General features: G+C 35.0%; 1 pseudogene; it reads left to right on the top strand.

Annotated features, from left to right (window-relative positions):
- Nucleotides 1–4,381: 4,381 nt before the first annotated feature.
- LOC106842361 (olfactory receptor 6C74-like) lies at nt 4,382–5,318 on the top strand (annotated as a pseudogene).
- Nucleotides 5,319–18,330: the final 13,012 nt, after the last annotated feature.

The following is an 18,330-nucleotide window of genomic DNA, read 5'->3' as shown; positions in this document are numbered from 1 at the left end:
AAGAGTGAACCCTAAAGTAAAGTGTGGATTTTTGATGACCATGCATTGTCATTATAGGTACATCAACTGGAAAAAATATACAAATCTTGTGGTGAATGTTGACAATAGGGGAAGCCATGCAAGTATGGAGGTAGAGGGTACAAGGGATCTCTATACCTTCTTTTCAATTTTATTGTGAACTTTAAACTCCTCTAAAAAATTAAGGTCTTAATTAAAAAAAAAAAAAAGAAAAAACAAGATACTCCTACACACCTATTAGAATGGCCTAAATCTAAAAAGAAGACCTCACCAGATGTTGGCAAGGACGTGGAGCATCAGGAATTCTCATGCATTGCTAGTGTGAATGTAAAATGGTACAGCCCTTTGGAAGACAGTTTGGTGGTTTCCTATAATTCTAAAGGTGCTTTTACTATCTGATGCAGCAGTTGTGCTCCTTGATATTTACTCAAAGCAGATGAAAATTTATGTCTACACTAAAATCTGCATATTGATATTTAGAGCAACTTTATCCATAATTTCCATAACTTGGAAGTAACCAAGATTGCCTTCAGTAGGTCAATGCATAAACAAACTGTGGTACATCCAGACAATGGAATAATATTCAGGAATAAAAAGAAATGAGCTATCCAACTGGGGAAAGAAATGGAGGAACTGTAAATATGTATTATTAAGTGAAAGAAATCAATCTGAAAAGGTACACACTGTATGATTCCGACTGTATGACATTTCTTCAGTTAATGTACCTTTGAAAAACAGAATCATTTTTTAAAGTAATTTCTGTATTTTCTTGCTTGCTTGTTCATTTTTTAGTGACTTTGCTGGACTATTTTATTGAATTCTCTTTGCTCTAGAAGCCTCTGTTTCACTTCTCAGAGGTGTAACCTTAGGCTCGTGTATAGTGACTCTTGGATGACTGGTTTCGTCAGGGCTGCCTGTGGCTGTGTCTTCCCCTAGTCATTCTGTGGAACGTTGCGCTTCTTTAGGTTTCCTACCCCTCAGGGAGCCTCGGCTAATTCTTCTTGTTTTGTTGTTTTGAAAACCTCTGGGACATATATTGCTTCATAGCCTGATCCAATTAGATTTCGTCGCCTTCGTAAGGATAGTCTTTGAGGCCAGTCTTTCAGGTTTGTTCCGGCTGCAGACAGGCCCTTCTTAGCTGTATCCAAAGAGACAACCTGAAGACTGCATGTTTCCCTTGATGAATATATCTCTTAATTTCTTTTTAATCTAGAATAATGTCCCCCAGCATCTATTTTTTTTTCCTATGCTTTTGGTTTGTGGAAGTAATTGGGTTATTTTAGTATAGAATATGCCACATTCTAAATTGGATAGTTTGGCTCCTTATGATATCATTTAACATACTCATCTACACCATGTCTTTCCTATAAAATGGTGGTTACATATAGATATCTCATTTTTAAATAGTTTTAGAATGTACAACTTTAATATTTCCACAAGCTTTTTTAAACTAAACTTTACTCACCTATCATCACACTCTCATTACTAATACTTGGTAGAATAAAATAAACTGGTTTGATTTTTTGGTTTCTGTTCTGAGTATTTTGCTAGAACTAGATTATATGCTTCTAAAGGCAAAGATTTATGTAATCTATTTTGTTGGTGTTGTTTTCCTAATAGGAGATGTTAAATATATGCAGTAACATAAATAGATTCATAATTAAAATTACTCTTTCATATTTTCTAGCTTAGTCTTAAAAACATCTCAGAGTAAAATAACTGGTTATAGATACAGAATTTGAGAAACACAGTTAGTTCTAGGATGAATAATGAATACGTGGAAAGGTATCAAATGCGAGCTCTCCAGGCTGCACTTTATTCCTAATCAAAGTGATCTAGATTTAGTACATACATTCAATCCAGTATTTATTTACTCATATAGAATAAAACAGACCATTAATATAATATACCATGTGATTTTTTTATTACACTAGCATGGCGTGAATTTTTTTAATTCTGAAGACAAAGAGTGACATTGATATTTTCATATCAATTTTCCACTTTTAAATATCTTTATTTAAAACAATAGAGAATGTGTATCAGGACATAAAAAGGCAGGGAAAAACAAAATCCCAAGGAAGCCACATCATTTAATTGTTTTGAACTTATTAAGATTTTACAGAAAATCAACTATAAGAACAAAATACACTGCACATATATGGATATAATTAACAGTCTCCATGAATCGATACATAAAGTTTATTAAAATAACCTTTCAAATCTTTCATACATTTAAATGAAAGAGGAGAGGAACAGAATAAATTTGAGAATGCTTATAGTGGAGGAGAAAAATAAAGTTTTGAGATTTTGAAAGAGAAGGCATTATTGAGAAACAATAGCTAAGGTAAACATCAAGAGACTTCAGAAAGAAGTGAAAGGACAAACAGGATTATCTATTAGAGAGTGCAATAGGAAAGTTGGGACCTAATCCAAGCACTTCCCTTGCAAAATTCCTTAATAGTTAATTTCCTTCACAGAATTTATTATGATTCTACTTGGATAAAGACCGATCTCTTTGTAGCAAGTTCTTAAATGCTTGCTTCACCTGCTGGTTCCTTAGACTATAAATGGAAGGGTTCTAAAGTGGCGCAGCATATGTGTTGAGAATCACAATTCCCTTCATTAAGAATGTCCTCTGTTTGACCAAGGGTTTAATGTACATAGAGATGCAGCTGCCATTTTAGAAGGAGATGACAGTCATGTGAGAAGAACAAGTGGAAAAAGCCTTTTCTCTCTGGTTGGAGGAAGGCATTTTTAAGTTGTCAAGGCATGCATGTTTATGAATGTTTATGGCAGAATCACTAACACTAAAGTGAGCAAGAGAGTTACCAAAACTAGAGGAAGCTCCTCCTGTCCCATCAATGTGTTTCTGTGCAGGAGATTCTCAGGAGAGGAGCAGTGTCACAGTAGAAATGATCAATGACATTGGAGTCACAGAAGCTTGATTTTTTCCATTAAATCCACAGTCACTAAAAATATATCAATAAATTCACTCTGATGCAAAATTATGTTTACTTTCTTTCTGGAATATTACCCTCAGAATCTATTCTCACATATATTCCCCAGGCTTTTGTCAATATAAGTTAGTGAATTAGTGCTATGGTCTGAATGTGCCCCCCCCAAAATTCATATATTGAAATTCTAACCCCCAAATATGATGGTATTAGTAGATTGGGCTCTCGTGAGGTGACTGGGTCATGAAGGTGGACACTCGTGAGTGAGATTAGTGCCCTTATAAAAGAGGCTCCAGAAATATCCATGTGTGTATAAGATGAGAAATACGCAATCCAGAAGGCCCTCACCTAACCATGATGGCACCCTGGTCTCTGTTTATAGCCTCCAGAACTGTGAGAAATACATTTCTTGGTGTATAAGCACATGGTCATGGCTATTTTGTTATAGCAGCCCAAACAAACTAAATCACTCACCACAATACTTTTGACATATAAGTCTTTCCTCTGAGATTTGATATTTAATTGACCCCCTCAACCGTGCTGGGTATGATTAGTTTTTAATATGGAGGCAATGAATTTTGGTAGGCATGGGTCGAAAAGACTCCTGGAATCCATTTTAAAGCTTGAAGTTTTCAGAAGTTTGCTGAAAGTGTTTATTCCCACTATATAGGGGACTGAGATGTTTTGAGAAGTTTACGTTCATTTTTGAAGGTGGAGAGGCCTCAGCTAAATGTGACTTAGAGAATAATAAAGTCCACGTTAAAGAGTGAGAAAGACAAAGGAAGAAATGTTTGGCAAAGACCAATGAATCTTATTCCTCTGTAAAATGAGGATAATGAAACTTTATCTCCCTCAAAGCAAATGGCTTTCCAAAGATCTCTTGAGGTCCTGTGTAGCCTAAGATCTACGACCCAAGGAAAGTGTTTCATTACTTTGCATTTTCCTCATAAACATATGAATGATTATTTCAACAAAAGCAAAAAAACGGAAGAAGAAGAAGAATTGGTCACCAGGTGACGTAAAATATTTTAATGTGAACTAAACAGATTGGGAAAAATTGCAAATACAGAAGATAAAAGTCAAATTATGAAAGTATTTCTGCTTCTTTGTGTTTACTTGTATATAATATTATCAGTGCAATAGGCTATCCTTTTGAAATGTCTGGATTCACATCACTTGAGAAAAGATAACAAAAGAAGAATTCCACTAAGTTAATGAAATTTGGAGAAGAATTTAAATGAGTGAATTTTTATAGATGTTACTGCTGAATAGCAGAATATTGAGAAGTTGGGTGTGGGTAACAGTGTGTTTATGGAAGATCTCAAGATAGTGAGTATTGCATGCAAACTTTCCCCGTTAATTCTATTTTTTTTCCTATTTTTTATTTTATTATTTTTTTGAAGTCAGCTATGAAAAACCACACGATAGTGACAACCTTTATTCTTCTTGGACTCACTGATGATCTACAATTCCATTGGTCATTTTTCTTCTCCTTCTTTTCACCTACATTCTGAGAGTCACTGAGAATCTGACCATCACCCCCCTCACTCTACTGGATTCAAATCTAAAGATGCCCATGTATTTCTTCCTCTCAAATTTCTCATTTTTAGAAATCTTGTTCACAACTGTCTGCATCCCCAAATTTCTTGTCAGTATAGCAACAGGTGATATGACCATTTCTTACAATAGTTGTGGAACACAGGTGCTTTTTACTATTCTCTTGGGACCAACCGATTTTTTTCTGCTAGCTGCTGTGTTCTCTGACCTCTATGTGGCCATCTGCAAACCCCTGCATTGCACCACCATCATGAGTGGCAGAATCTGCAGCTTGTTAGTCTTTGCTTCATGGTTGGCTGGTTTCATAAATTTTCCCACCACTCCTTATGGGTCTCCAGCTTGATTTCTGTGAAGTCAACACTTTAGATTATTTCTTCTGTGATTTTTCTCCTTATACTGCAGCTCTCTTGCACAGACACAGATTAAATAGAATTAATGGTGCTTCTCTCAGCCATTTCGACACTCCTTGTTACACTGGTGTCAGTGGTTCTCTCCTACACAAACATCATCAGGACTGTACTGAAGATTCCATCTTTCCCACAGATGAAGAGAGCCTTTTCTGCATGTTCTTCTCACATAGTTGTTGTGTCCTCTTCTTGTGATGGCTGCATCTTCATGTATGTGAAACCCTCTGCAAAGGAGAGAGTGTCTTTAAATAAAGCGATAGCTCTGTTCAGTACTTCTGTTGCCCCCATGTTGAATCCCTTCATTTATACCCTGAGAAAGAAACAAGTGAAAGATGTTTTTAAGCATATGATCAAAATGAAAGAATCTTTCTCAATTAAGTGAACCACTTTAGTGATATTACTGGGGTTATGAGTAAAATAAAACAAGAAGAGTGGAGTGTGTCACAGAGCTCTTCAACATTTGTATTCAAATGATGTTACCTATCTTGCGACTTATAATTTCCATTGTGGCTTACCTAATCTTCAAAGTCTAAACTCACTGCTAATTTTCCCTCATGCTGAGAGCACATATAAAAGGTAACTCTTGTTTATTTTCAAATTCATTTGTCATTTTATTTGGTGCCTCTATAGATTTTCTTTCAAAATTGTCTCAGAGAGAGACAAAGTGGGACTTCATTTTCTCCACTTTCCTTTCCACTGTTCTGGAATTCAGAGGTTCAACTTGGTATGTATTTTATATAAAACAATTCACAAACTAGATTTGATCGCCTAATCAGGTTTTTATTGTTGGATTCAGAATTTGACATCTGATTTCTTACTGTACTTAATAGAAACTTGGAGCAAATTTATTTAATGGCATTTCTTACATTACACATCTTGATAGTTTCAAATATTCGATCAAGCTTAGAGTTATAGCGTATTTTTAGAAACAGAGTTATAGCGTATTTTTAGAAACAAATCCAGAGAGGTTAAAGTTCTACTTCCCTTGCAGTAATCAGATAGAAATTATAGCTAACATTTATTGATTGCTTACAATGGCCAGGATTTAGCTCCAATCTTCAAAACTGTCTAAGACAGGCATCAATATGCTCATTTATGCATAAAAATCTAAGGCATATTTCGAGCTTAAATAACTTGCTGATGGCAAAAAAAGGAAACCCACAACTCACTGATGACAAAATACAGTTTCTTGATATCCATGCATCTTTCATACCTCGTTAGGAAAATAAAGTGGAAATCCCTTTGTTCATATGTCATTTAGGAGACGAAAACATAGTGAGATCTTTATAGAGCATTCCAAAGAGTTTAAGGAATGGCAAAGATAAAATTAAGCCCTTATGAGTTCTAATGGAGTACTTTCTTTCTTTCATTTTTTGCTGAGGAAGATTCACCCTGAGCTAACATTTATTGCCAATCTTCTTTCTCTCTCTCTCTTTTTTTTTTTTTTTTTTGCTTGAGGAAGATTAGCCTTGAGCCAGCATCTATGCCAATCTTCCTCTATTTTTATGTGGGTCACCACTATATCATGGCTTATGGGTGGTGTAGGTCCACACTCGAGATCCAAATCCACAAACCCAGGACACTGAAGCAGGGTAAACCAAATTTAACCACTATGCCATGGGACCAGCATCTAGATTACTTTATTTTTCAAAGTAAGTGATTTGAGCATTAACAATTAGATATAATTACTAATCATGTGAAAAGCAAAATATCCTTCTACTCTATCCTCCATTAACCTTCCTGTCTCACCTAAGATGAGGAAAAAAACCAATCAACATGTGTCATGTCATTAAAGAAAATGACTGGGTATACTATAGCCAAGGAAGAGAGTAGAGGCCAGTGAGGAAAAAAGATATGCCATAGGAGAAAAAATTTTGAAGAGCACAACCCAGGGACAAAGGCCTAATAAAAGGCTGAGATTTAGTTAGAAGATTATGGAATGCTCTGACTCCTCTCACATAGCATCCACAAATATAGCGATCCAGTTTAATAATAGTGATTATAGTTGAAAGAGCTGTAAGAGGCAGGCTCCATCTACAGGTGGAGTTCTTAGGAAAATACAAAGTCAAGAGGAGAAAGAAAAATAAGGACACAAGAGGAACTAGAAGCTTCTGGCACCATAGCTACAGGAAATATTAAACATAGCCCACTCCTAGAGAAATTAATATAAACCCTCATGCTAAAGGCCTATTTACCTCCATTCCTATTACATGATACAGTATGTCCAGCTTTCAACAAGAATTACAAACATGACAAAAGCCAAGAAAAGTAGTCTGGAGAGAGAAAGGAATTGTCAAAACCAGACTCAGAAAGGACACAGATGTTGGCATTATCAGCTAGAGAATTTGAAATAAATATGCTATTACGTTAAGAGCTCTAAGCAAAAGCATACGCAATATTGAAGAACAGATAGGAAAGTAAGCACAAAGATGGAAACTCTATGAAGAATCAAAAGTAATGTGAGAAATGAAAATCATTTGACAGAAAGAAAGAATGCCATCGATGGGACCATGGTCAGTCAGCTGGACATGTCTGATGAAAGAATCAGTGCACTTGTAGGTAGGTCAGTGACAAATTTCTAAACCAAAACACTGAAACACAAAGATTAAAAAAAAGAAAGAAAGAAAAAGAGAACGTCCAACCACTATTGGTTTATTTACAGAGTAAAACACGCACACAATTGAAAGAACAGAGGAAGAAGAAAAAAGAAGAAATAACCAAAGTAATAGTGGTTAAGACCTTTCAAAATTAATGACAGAGAATAAACCATAGATCTAAGATGTTCGGAGAACACCACATAAGATATATAGCAAAATAAACAAACAAACAAAAAGCCACAGGTAGGCATAAAATATTCAAACAGCAGCAAATGGAAGATCAAAAAGGAAATCTTAAAAAGAGTCGGGGAAATTAACACGTGACCTGTAGAAGAATTTTCTGAGATCTCATCAGAAATCATGCAAACAGAAGGGTAATGTAGTGAAATATTTAAAGCGCTGGAAGTAAAAAAATAAAAACTATCAACAAAGAATTCTATACTTAGTGAAATTATCCTTCAAGTGAAAGGAAAATCAAGAAAATAAATAAAAAAATAGAATTAACAATTTACCCCTGGCACATATGTTGTGTAAGAAATGTTTGAAAAGAGAAATTCTTCAGGGAGAATGAAAATAATAGAATAAATGACAATATATATATAGTTATAGTAGCAATATTAGTAAAAATCCAGCCCTTAGGAACGTAGGGAAGTGAAAAAGTCTTTTCCTTCCTGAAATATGGCAGTCAGATGTCTTAAAAAAACTTCCTGATACAGAAAGCCTAAAAGTTCTTAAATAAATTGGAAAGAAAATGAAAAGGTGAATGGCTGAGCTGGGGGGAAAGTAAGTGAAATTTGAAATATCTAGAAAGATGGAAAGAGTGAACAAGTCCTGAAATGGGTCATTACAGGTAAGATTGAGGGAACAAGTGATGGCCTAGGTGTTGGATGTTACTGAACTTCAAAAAATGGGGTCATGAAGCAAAGTCTGGGCTCCTGATACAATGGTTAGTTGTGCTGCATGCAGTTACGTTAGCTGGAGCAAGGGAAAGCTACCTTCCTTGAAACCTGAATAAGAAATATAAAATCTTCACCAAAAAGAGATAAATGCGGACACTCGTCCCCCTTGACCTCAGATATGGGTGGAAGGAAAAGAAAGCTTCCTTTAGAACTTCTTTCTCATCCCTACAGATAGACATATTTCAAAGTAGACTGAATACTCCCTCAAAATTTGAATGCCACCAACACAAAATTTATCTAACAGAGGTCCCAGTGATTAGCATCCAAACACAAAAGAGCCGCAAGTGCCAATCATTTTTCTGGGACCCAAATATTCATACGGATACCATTCTAAAGAATGTGACTTCACAATAAAATATCTAATAATATTTGCATGGCAGGTCTTCACAAGTAATCACAAGCAGGAACAATATACTACTGAAACACTAAGGTCATGAAAATTGTAGAAGTTTCAAGACTCATACAAAGCCTGTCAAATAGTGTATAACAGCTTAAAGTAATAAAAGAGAGTAAAGCAATTTTGTGTAGGGGTAAGAGACTGTTGAAGAGAAAGTTTTGGAAAAAGTAGAACTTATTTAAATGAAAATAAAAATAATAGAAATAAAAATTTATATATAGGTTAAACAGTCAATTGACATATTTATGAAGTCTGTCAACAAGAACATACTTCTCAATAAATTATTTAGAATACCATGTAGAAAGACAAGATAATATAAATATGAAAGACTTCACAAAATAGAAATAGCCCTGAGAGTTAGTTTTTCAAAAACATCAGAAAATGAGAAAAATATAAACCACAAATTGAGAGGCAATATTTGCCTATCCAGAATGATTAGTGTCTGTAATATATGAAAGCACGTTTGTGAAACCATAGGGAATAGATAAACAGCTTACATAAAACTGGCTTAACTTCACAGGGCATGAAATACCCGAAGATGAGTTTCAACCTCTTTTCTTTAGAAAAATGTTGTTCACATCACTATGAAGAAAGTAATCTCAGAGAACTTTGAATACATATCAACCTTCAGATGGAAAACAGCTGGAAAGACTGGGAAATATGAGAATCATGTGCTAGATATAAATCGGAGAGATAACAAGATAGGGAAGAGTTATCAGGCCAGAATACAGGGTTTGACCTCCAAAACATATAAAGAACTCATACAACTCAACAAAAAGAGAAAAAAAAAACACAACCAGATCAATAAATGGGTAGAGGATATGAGCAGACATCTTTCCAAAGAAGATATACAGATGGCCACGAAACGATGTTCAACATCACTAATTAGGGAAATGCAAATCAAAACTACAATGAGATATCACCTTACACCCATCAGAATGGCTATAATTACCAAGACAAAAAACAACAAATGTTGGAGAGGATGTGGATAAAAGGAAGGCTCCTTTGCTGCTGGTGGGAATGCAAACTGTTGCAGCCTCTATGGAAAACAGTTTGGAGATTTCACAAAAAATTAAAAATAGGAATACCTTATGATCCAGCTATCCCACTACTGGGTATTTATACAAAAAACTTTAAATCAATGAACCAAAGAAATTTATGGGAGGATCAGTGTTACTTTTTATGTTTGTTTTATTTTCCAAGTCACACAGAATTCAGGCATTGTTAATGATTTACTGGGAAGTTATCCAAGTGTTGAACCTAAAGCACATTGATAACACACATGAATAGGCAAGCAAATGGAGTTAGAAAATCTTAAGCAATGTAATAAAAAAAAAGAAAAGGAAATATAATGTGAAAATTGGTAATGAATGAGAACATATCTCAATTAACAAATTACATGCTATAGCTAAATTCAGATATAGGAAACATAAAATCTTTAAATAGTCTATTGGGGTAAAGTTTTTGAAATATGGATTGTGTATTGACACTAATCAAATTGTGGAACTAAATTTCAAGAGCTGATAAGCCTCTTGTTGAGTGGTAAGCAGCATTTATTCACCAAGGGAAGAATATCTCAACATTCTTGCAAAGATGACTGAAGAATCAGAGAATACATTCATTTTGATAAACTCTAAGTAAATTTGTGAAAATACTTGCACATAAAGCCTCTTAATATGGAATATTCTGTGGTTGAGAACGCAGAAAAATATTTTTATGAACAATAACTTGTGCTGCCGACTTGTAGTTAGCCCTTGGGTAACTGGCTTCCTAACGATGTTTCCCTCTTTGGTCCTGGGCCTCAAGCTGGATTTCTGTGCTTCCAAAACTATTGACCACTTCCTCTGTGACACTTCTTCTATCCTGCTGATCTCTTACTTCATTGAATTGACAGCTTTTGTCTTAGCTGTGGTGACGCCTGTTGTCACTGGGTTGTTAGTGGGCCTCTCCTACAGGGACATCATCAAGACCATTCTAAAATTCCCTTCTGTTCAACAATGAGAAAAGTCCTTTTCCACCTGTTCCTCACACATAGTTGTTGTCTCTCATTACTTGTGAGACCTGTATCTTTATGTATATGAAACTATCAGCAAATGAAAGTGTGACTTTAACTAAAGGTGTAGCTGTGCTCAACACCTGTGTTGCTCCTTTACTAAACCCCTTGTGGGGGACTGGAATTGGCCACCCCAAGATATGTCTTTTGGGCGTCAGGATTATTTGAGGCTGATTGCTTTTGATAAGCTGGGACAGGGAAGAAGGTTCTGAGGAATGGAGCTTGCCCTTTGTTAGGACACATTTACATTTGTAAGGTAAATCTCTATCTGTAAAAGGTGCCTCCCTCTCTGTACCAGGAAGAAGAAAGGAGATGACCTTCTCTCTAGAAACTCCTAATCAATGCCAAAGGCAAGGACTTAAATCTGTATTTTATTGTGCTTGTCTGGTAACCTCCTGTAACTGACTTCCCTTCCCCTCCCAACGTTGGCATTTCCTTCAGGATTAAGCATCTTTCCTTAGGCTAGGAACTGATTGCTGCGCTCACCTGTCACCACCCAGCTCAAGACAATAGACTTGCCTCCTGCTATGCCCTCCGAGATAGCAGACCACTACCTGCTGTGTCCATCAAGCGCTGTGCCTCCAGGGACAGGGCAATCTTGTGACTATTGTGGGAGGGCCATTTCAATCATATGTGAAATATCCTGTTTGGGGGTATATAACCACTCTGTGCACCCCACTTCTTCGGTGCCCTTTCTTCCTTCGGGGAGAAAGGCCCCAGGCCATGGTTCCTCATAAAGCTTTGTTTAATTTTCTCTTGCTATTCTGTCTCATGTGAATTTAACTCATTCTCCAGCCAGACGAACCCACATTTAGGCAGAGGAAAAGTCTTCCTTCCCTACACCCTTCATTTACACCCTAAGGAATCGACAGGTGGAAGAAGCTCTCAAGGATATGCTGGCATTTCTTGTAAAAGAAACTGAAAACCATGAACTTTAAAAGACTGACTTCTCTTGCTCAGCATATGTTTCTGAGTCACCCAGGCTATTGAATGCATCCTTAGCTCATTCCTTCTTGCTAAAGTGATTTAGCCAATCTAAATTTAGCATATTTGATTTAGCACGTGTAATTATTTAGAATTTCTGGCGTCCTTTTCTCATAGTCAGCTTTCCCTCTCCTGTTCCCACACCTTGATATTCTGATTCTCCGTGATATCTCTTCACAAGACTGAACTGTTTACTTTGACCAATGTGAAAAGTCAGTACATACAATAGTCCAAAATGTCAAACCTTGTAAGCCTCTATCCTCCCATTATGACCTTTTGAAATAAGCTGTAGACCAAAAGGAAATTAACTGGAAGGAATTATTCTCCTATGCCTTGATGACTCTACTCCTTAATTCTTATCCTCCGAGGCAGTTGGAATTACAGCAATTGTCTTTAGAGGGAAATAAGAAGGATATGTGTAGAGCAACACCATTTACCACTCTGTTGCTCTTTTTCTGAGTTTCGACTCACCTCCAAACGAATTCCATGGAGCCTTTTTTTGATATAGCAGTTTGGAACATTCAATCTGCTTTTCTCTTTTGTGCTATCAGCTAATTTGAACTTTTGGAGTTTTCATTCATAAGGACTTGCGGTACAATAGTACACTGTCTTACTTTCTGTCTTTGCTAACCATGAATCAGTATATCTGGTATAAAGTTTACTGTCAAATATATATGGGATCACAAAATATTGCGACCATGGGAATTACAAATTTGATGATTCTGACAGCATGGATTTTACATCAGTCAGGGTTTAATAGAAAGTAGAATTTCTGTTTGTATTCAGAAAATAAAGCAGATAATAGGAAAATTACAGCTTTTAAAAATAATGGGAGAGATCGAGGAGCAAAAATTTGAACACTGGATAGAATGTTGAGGAAACCAATACCACAGATCCCAGGTTGAAGCCCTGTACAGAATGGTTCGAGAAAATTTAGTGGGAAATCCCAGTGACTCTGGGTAATCTCTGAGAAAGCATCCACCAATAGTCTTAGCAGTAAAGTGGGTAGTTCTCACTTACTGAGAATCCACTATGGTTCTCGCCTCTGCTTTCCAGTCTGAGCACCAACTCCTCTGGAGAGTAAGAGCCTCTGCTTCTCTTCCAACTTCTAAATTGTGCACAAAGTCCTCTAAATGACAATCTATAAATTAGAACCATACAGGGAAAGGGACTCCAGGAAATGTCATCCACATAGGTATGAGCTCCGGGAAAATATTCCTCAAGCAAAAACAGGAAGATTGGCAACAGATGTTAGCTCAGGGTGAAAGAATGAAGAAAAAGTTTGGTAAAGGTAGGGAAACAAATCATATTACTATTACAGTACTTTAATTTTCTCATGAGACCTACAAGTTTATATATTAGACTCTAGAATTGTGTCCCAGGGAGAATAAGACCTCTGCTACAATGTCTTCTAGGATAAATTCTTTGCACTCAATGAACCCTAGACCCTAGAAAGAAAACTATGTTTGTTCACTTGTTAATAAATTCATTCATGTATTCATTCATTCAATATTCTATCCTTATTTTTAAACCTGTGCAGATTGCATGAAGTGGGTTTGTTTTTTTAAAGTGAGCATCGGGGTGATTTTTCAGAAGGAAGATTTATGGTTAAAAAATTAGCACAAATATATATCTCAGAGTCATTTTATCAAAGAATAGTTAATACATGTTTGTGCTAATTTTTGACTTGGATATTTATTTTCCTACTCACAAATAACTTGAAGCTCGTCATATCCTATATTTCTTTGTTATACTGAAGGCATGTGTTATGTCTCATTTTATATACTCTCCTTGTTTACCTACATTATTTTAAAAAATATGTAAAAGAGGAAGATTTAGGGAGCTACCAATACCCTTATGTCTCCTGGCAGTTTGATAGGAATTTCGTAAATAATAATATCTCTCCTATAGAGAGCATTTATTTTGTGCCATATGCTGAACTAAGTATGTTCTATACTAGGTCTTATTTAATCTTCATAACTCTGGCAAATTAGACATGATTATCTCTTTCTTATGAATGTGTAAATTGTTGCTCAGAAAGGTAAAGTAACTTGCCTGAGGTCTTGAGCTATAATACCCAATATGATAGTTTGATTTAAGAAAAACAAAATAAACAGAAAAAACTTGTGTTTGGTCTATTTTATACATACTTGAATCTCTGTAAGGACCTGAAATATTAGCATAGCTTTTATTAAGGGCTTGCACAATTTTACTGTTTTTCTTTTCACTCACACTATCTCATTTGGGCATGATTATATTACTATAGACTAGTGAGGGAAGATACTAACTCCAAATATCATAATTGGCATATAAATTACAACATTAATCAATCAAAACAAGAAACTCCTCAGTTGCCATTCTTGCTGAGGAAGAGTCAGCAGGAAAAAAAGTACTATGTATTAATTGTATTATGCTACCAAAATTTCTTATTGGAAGGAAGATTAAAAATAATGGAATTAATTAACGTACTTAGTACAATGTGGTAGATTACCAGCTTAAAAAAATGGCATGGAGCATTGAGTAGATATCTGCATCAAGAATTAAGATATTTGGTTGCTAAACTCTGTCTGAAAAATAACGCTAAGGGAAACACAAGTCACACTTAGTGTCATTGTTTGCTTGTTGTTACTTTTTCCTGTCTCGTTGGACACTCGCTCCAAAGCTGCCTTCACCAATATCAGTACTAACGTGTATCATGTTTTGTATTCCTCAGTGTTTTGTGTACATTCCTGTTGTAGCAATTTTGATTCATTGAATTAGTCCCTTTGAGCCAGCGGCAGAGAGAAGAGATAAAAAAAATTAACTGACTCCTGCTACATAAAATCTATTTAGAAACCATATCAGAGAGTTTTAAAACACCCTCTGATATTTTTTTCTCTTTTATATATTTACTCCTTTCTCATGCCCTGTAGTCAAAGAGATACATCCCCTCTGGATAAAATGGAAAATTTAAGACAAAAATATTGACAATAGAAGGCAAATTTGTTCAATGGGAGAAAATGTTTTCAGAAATCCTGGTTTCCATGGATTACAAAAATGGCAGTTGCTAATATTTTTTATATTCCAGTCATTCTGAGTGTTAGTGAGCTGGTATAAAAATCAGAGGTAAATCTCCTAAACATTACCATGGATTCATTACTTGTCAGCTCAACTTTTAATCAATTGAATAGGATATAATGACATTATATATTGCAAGTGGATAAGTTAAAAAGTGCAAAAAGAGGTGAGTATGTATTTTTATTTTATCAGTTTTTTCATTCTCCATTAAGTAAAGGCAGGAAACTACTGTCCCCGTATCTGTGTGTTTCTAATAGAATATAGACTATGTTTTACTTTAAGATTTTAATTTAGGTAGTCTGTGATTATAATTGAAATTTACTAACTGTACGGATATATGTAAGGTGCATAACTTCTCTGAGCTGAGTTCTTTATATAGGAATAAAGATAGACGTTTCATAGATCTGCTAAAAGGGCTAAATGAGATAAAATATAAACATTCATAGTATTTCTCTGGAATAAATAGTGCTTTTGCTAAGTCACAATTTCTATGAATATACTTCCCAACAGTTTAATTGAAACTAAAAGAAAAATAAAGATAATAAAACAGCTATTCTTAAAGAATGTTAAGTCCCACATGATTTATAGAGTACTTTCATTTATATTATTTCAATTAATTCTCAAAACACTCTTGAAATATCAACTCCATTTTAAACAGAGAAAACTGAAACTCAAAGAAATTAAGTAGCTCATCCAAAGTCACAAATCCATTAAGTGGCCCATTTGTATTTTAATCCGTGTTTCTCTAACTGCAAAGCCAAAAACTTTCTGTGACAAGAATTTATCCTACAATGTCCTAAATAAGAAATAAATAGTGTGTTGATACCACAATCCTATTTTTACTTCTGCTTCCTTGTTTAAATTATAAAGAACTTGCTAATGAACTGAAGGTGTGAGGTTATGGGCTGATACTCACCATAAACCCCTACAGATATGAATGTTTCTATTTCTGAAATTGTTATTAAATATGACTGGATGATCTCTCTTTTCCTTTGATTTGATTCTATGAAACCTGTTATGAATGCTGAGAATTGAATCTGCCCATCATTATTGAAATTTATAAATACAAATTCTCCTGAATTCTCCAGGGAATTAGTCATCTAAATTAATTGTGAGAAAAAAGAGTAAAAACCACCTAATAAAACTGTCCTTCCAACCACTGGATTGGTCCTCCTGAGGAGTCTGTTTCATTCAGGCCAAGAGAAGTTCTTAAAGAAACCCTGTGTCACAGCCCAAAACCCAGAATGATTGAGCAGTGCCCCACATAAATTTAGAGTAATCATGAAAGTGAACTAGATGTTATCCACAGCATTGAATTAAGCAATCTTCCTTTTCTCTAATGTATTATCCTAAACCCTGAACAATTCATCAAATGCAATAAGAAGAAAGAAACAGTGATATAATCAATAAAGTACATTGCTCTGGAGATATGATTTGTGAAATTTGTCTCATGACCTCTAATGAGGTTCAACTGGACAAAAGAAAATTTACTAAACATAGAAAGAGTTGAAGCAAGCAGACTTTCAAAGTTATTGCATTACTAAAGGTTAATTCCACACAGTGCAACACAAAATTTCATTAAAAACAACAACAAAACACACCAGAAGTAAAATGGAACCATTCTAAGACTCTTCTCTCAGTCTCTCAAAGAAACATCTTTTGGTCCTTGGAACTTAATGTATCCTTTAATATAGTGTCCTTTTTTCACTTTAGGTATCAAAGAAAACATCAATATTGAGTTTCTAGAGGGTTACTGCTGACATGAACTTGATGGTAGGGATTTGGGAAGGGCAAGATTTTAAGGTGTTTTCAGAATAATGCCTTGAAGATGCTTTTTAAACAACTTATTTAAAAAAATATTAAATATTGTTGATTTTCATTTTGAACAGCTCAAAGAACCTGTCTCAGAAATTCTTAGAAGGCAAGTGAGAATTGATTTTGATGAAATGGGTGGAAGGAAATATAAAGCTAATAATCTAAACCATGTTCCTCCAGGGAGAAACATGGATCCACATTCAGAAATAAAAAGCTGAAAAGATGAGTTAAGTGCTCGGAGATATCCTTCACACTCTGCATGTCTACATCTTTGGGATGGCTGAAAACTCTAGGAATCATATGCACCTTGTTAAACGTTGAAGTTTATTTCTCTCAAAAGGCGACGAATGAATGAATGCAGATAATTCTTATCAGACTTATTTGATGTTGGGAAATGAATACAATCCACTGAATTTTAATAAACATTTTCCCATAAAAAAGTATAATATCCTATCTGCAATTCTGTGTTATTGGGTATCTCTTGCTAGAGTTTCTTTAAGCCTGTTTTCTCTGCTCCTTGAAGACTGGCTATATAAATATTAATTTTCAGTGAAGCTGCCATGAACCCTGACTATTAACACCTTTCTTCACAGCTCTTCATACACTCCTTCACAGGGTTAATCAGTAGCCAAAAGGCGTAAGTCATTGTATTATTATTCAGAAAAGTGTTAAAATTAACAGGAAACTTAAGGGGAAAAATAAATATGTGAAAAAGTTGAAATAAGGTTAAAAATAGAGTGCAATGATACATTATTGACTATGGAATTTTAATAATATAAAATATATATTTTTTAAAATTTAGATCTCTAATGTCAATAAGTTATTGCTTAAATTTCAATCTTGAGATTGAAACCAAATCTTGTCTGTTTGAGGACAGTGAATTTTGTGACTTCAAGGTGTTATGAAAAACTAGCTCTTTCAATGAAAAGCAAACCCTGATGAAGGAAGAGTGATGGCACTGAGTAAGAGTAAAGTTAATTAAAAGGATGAATTGTAAGGGAATTTAAGGAAAATAACTTTGAAATAATATTTTATGATATATAATTTTAAATTATGTATCAAAAATATTAACTTCCTTTACATATCCTTTGTTATAAATTAACTTACTACAGGGAATTTAGGCCAAGTAGATAAATACATCTTGACAAGTAGGTAAAGTATGAAGATACATCTTGTAAAACAAAGATGCAACCTACATAACGTACAGCCTAGAATTTGGCATAAAATAGAGAACCGCACCTTATGGCAGGAGGAGATTCAACAACAAACTCAACAGTAATTAATTAATTACGCAAGTGTTTCTTTTGAAACGACCATGACTATACCAGGCACTGGATTAGGTTGCAATAGCTTTGAAGGTGAGACTCTGTCCCAACTTTCAGAAATGCCAGAGCAGTGGACCAGTTCACTGGAGATTTCAGCATAGGATGTGTGGTGGGCTGGGAAGAATGATTATAAGATTTTTATGAACTCAAACAATGATAATCAAACCCAGTACTGTGGGAATAAGGAAAGAGGTGGATTTGAGTATC

This window comes from Equus asinus, chromosome 22, assembly GCF_041296235.1.
Source record: "Equus asinus isolate D_3611 breed Donkey chromosome 22, EquAss-T2T_v2, whole genome shotgun sequence".
Lineage (NCBI taxonomy): Eukaryota > Metazoa > Chordata > Mammalia > Perissodactyla > Equidae > Equus > Equus asinus.
Note: the sequence above shows the minus strand (reverse complement) of the source record. Positions and strands in the feature narration are given on the sequence as shown.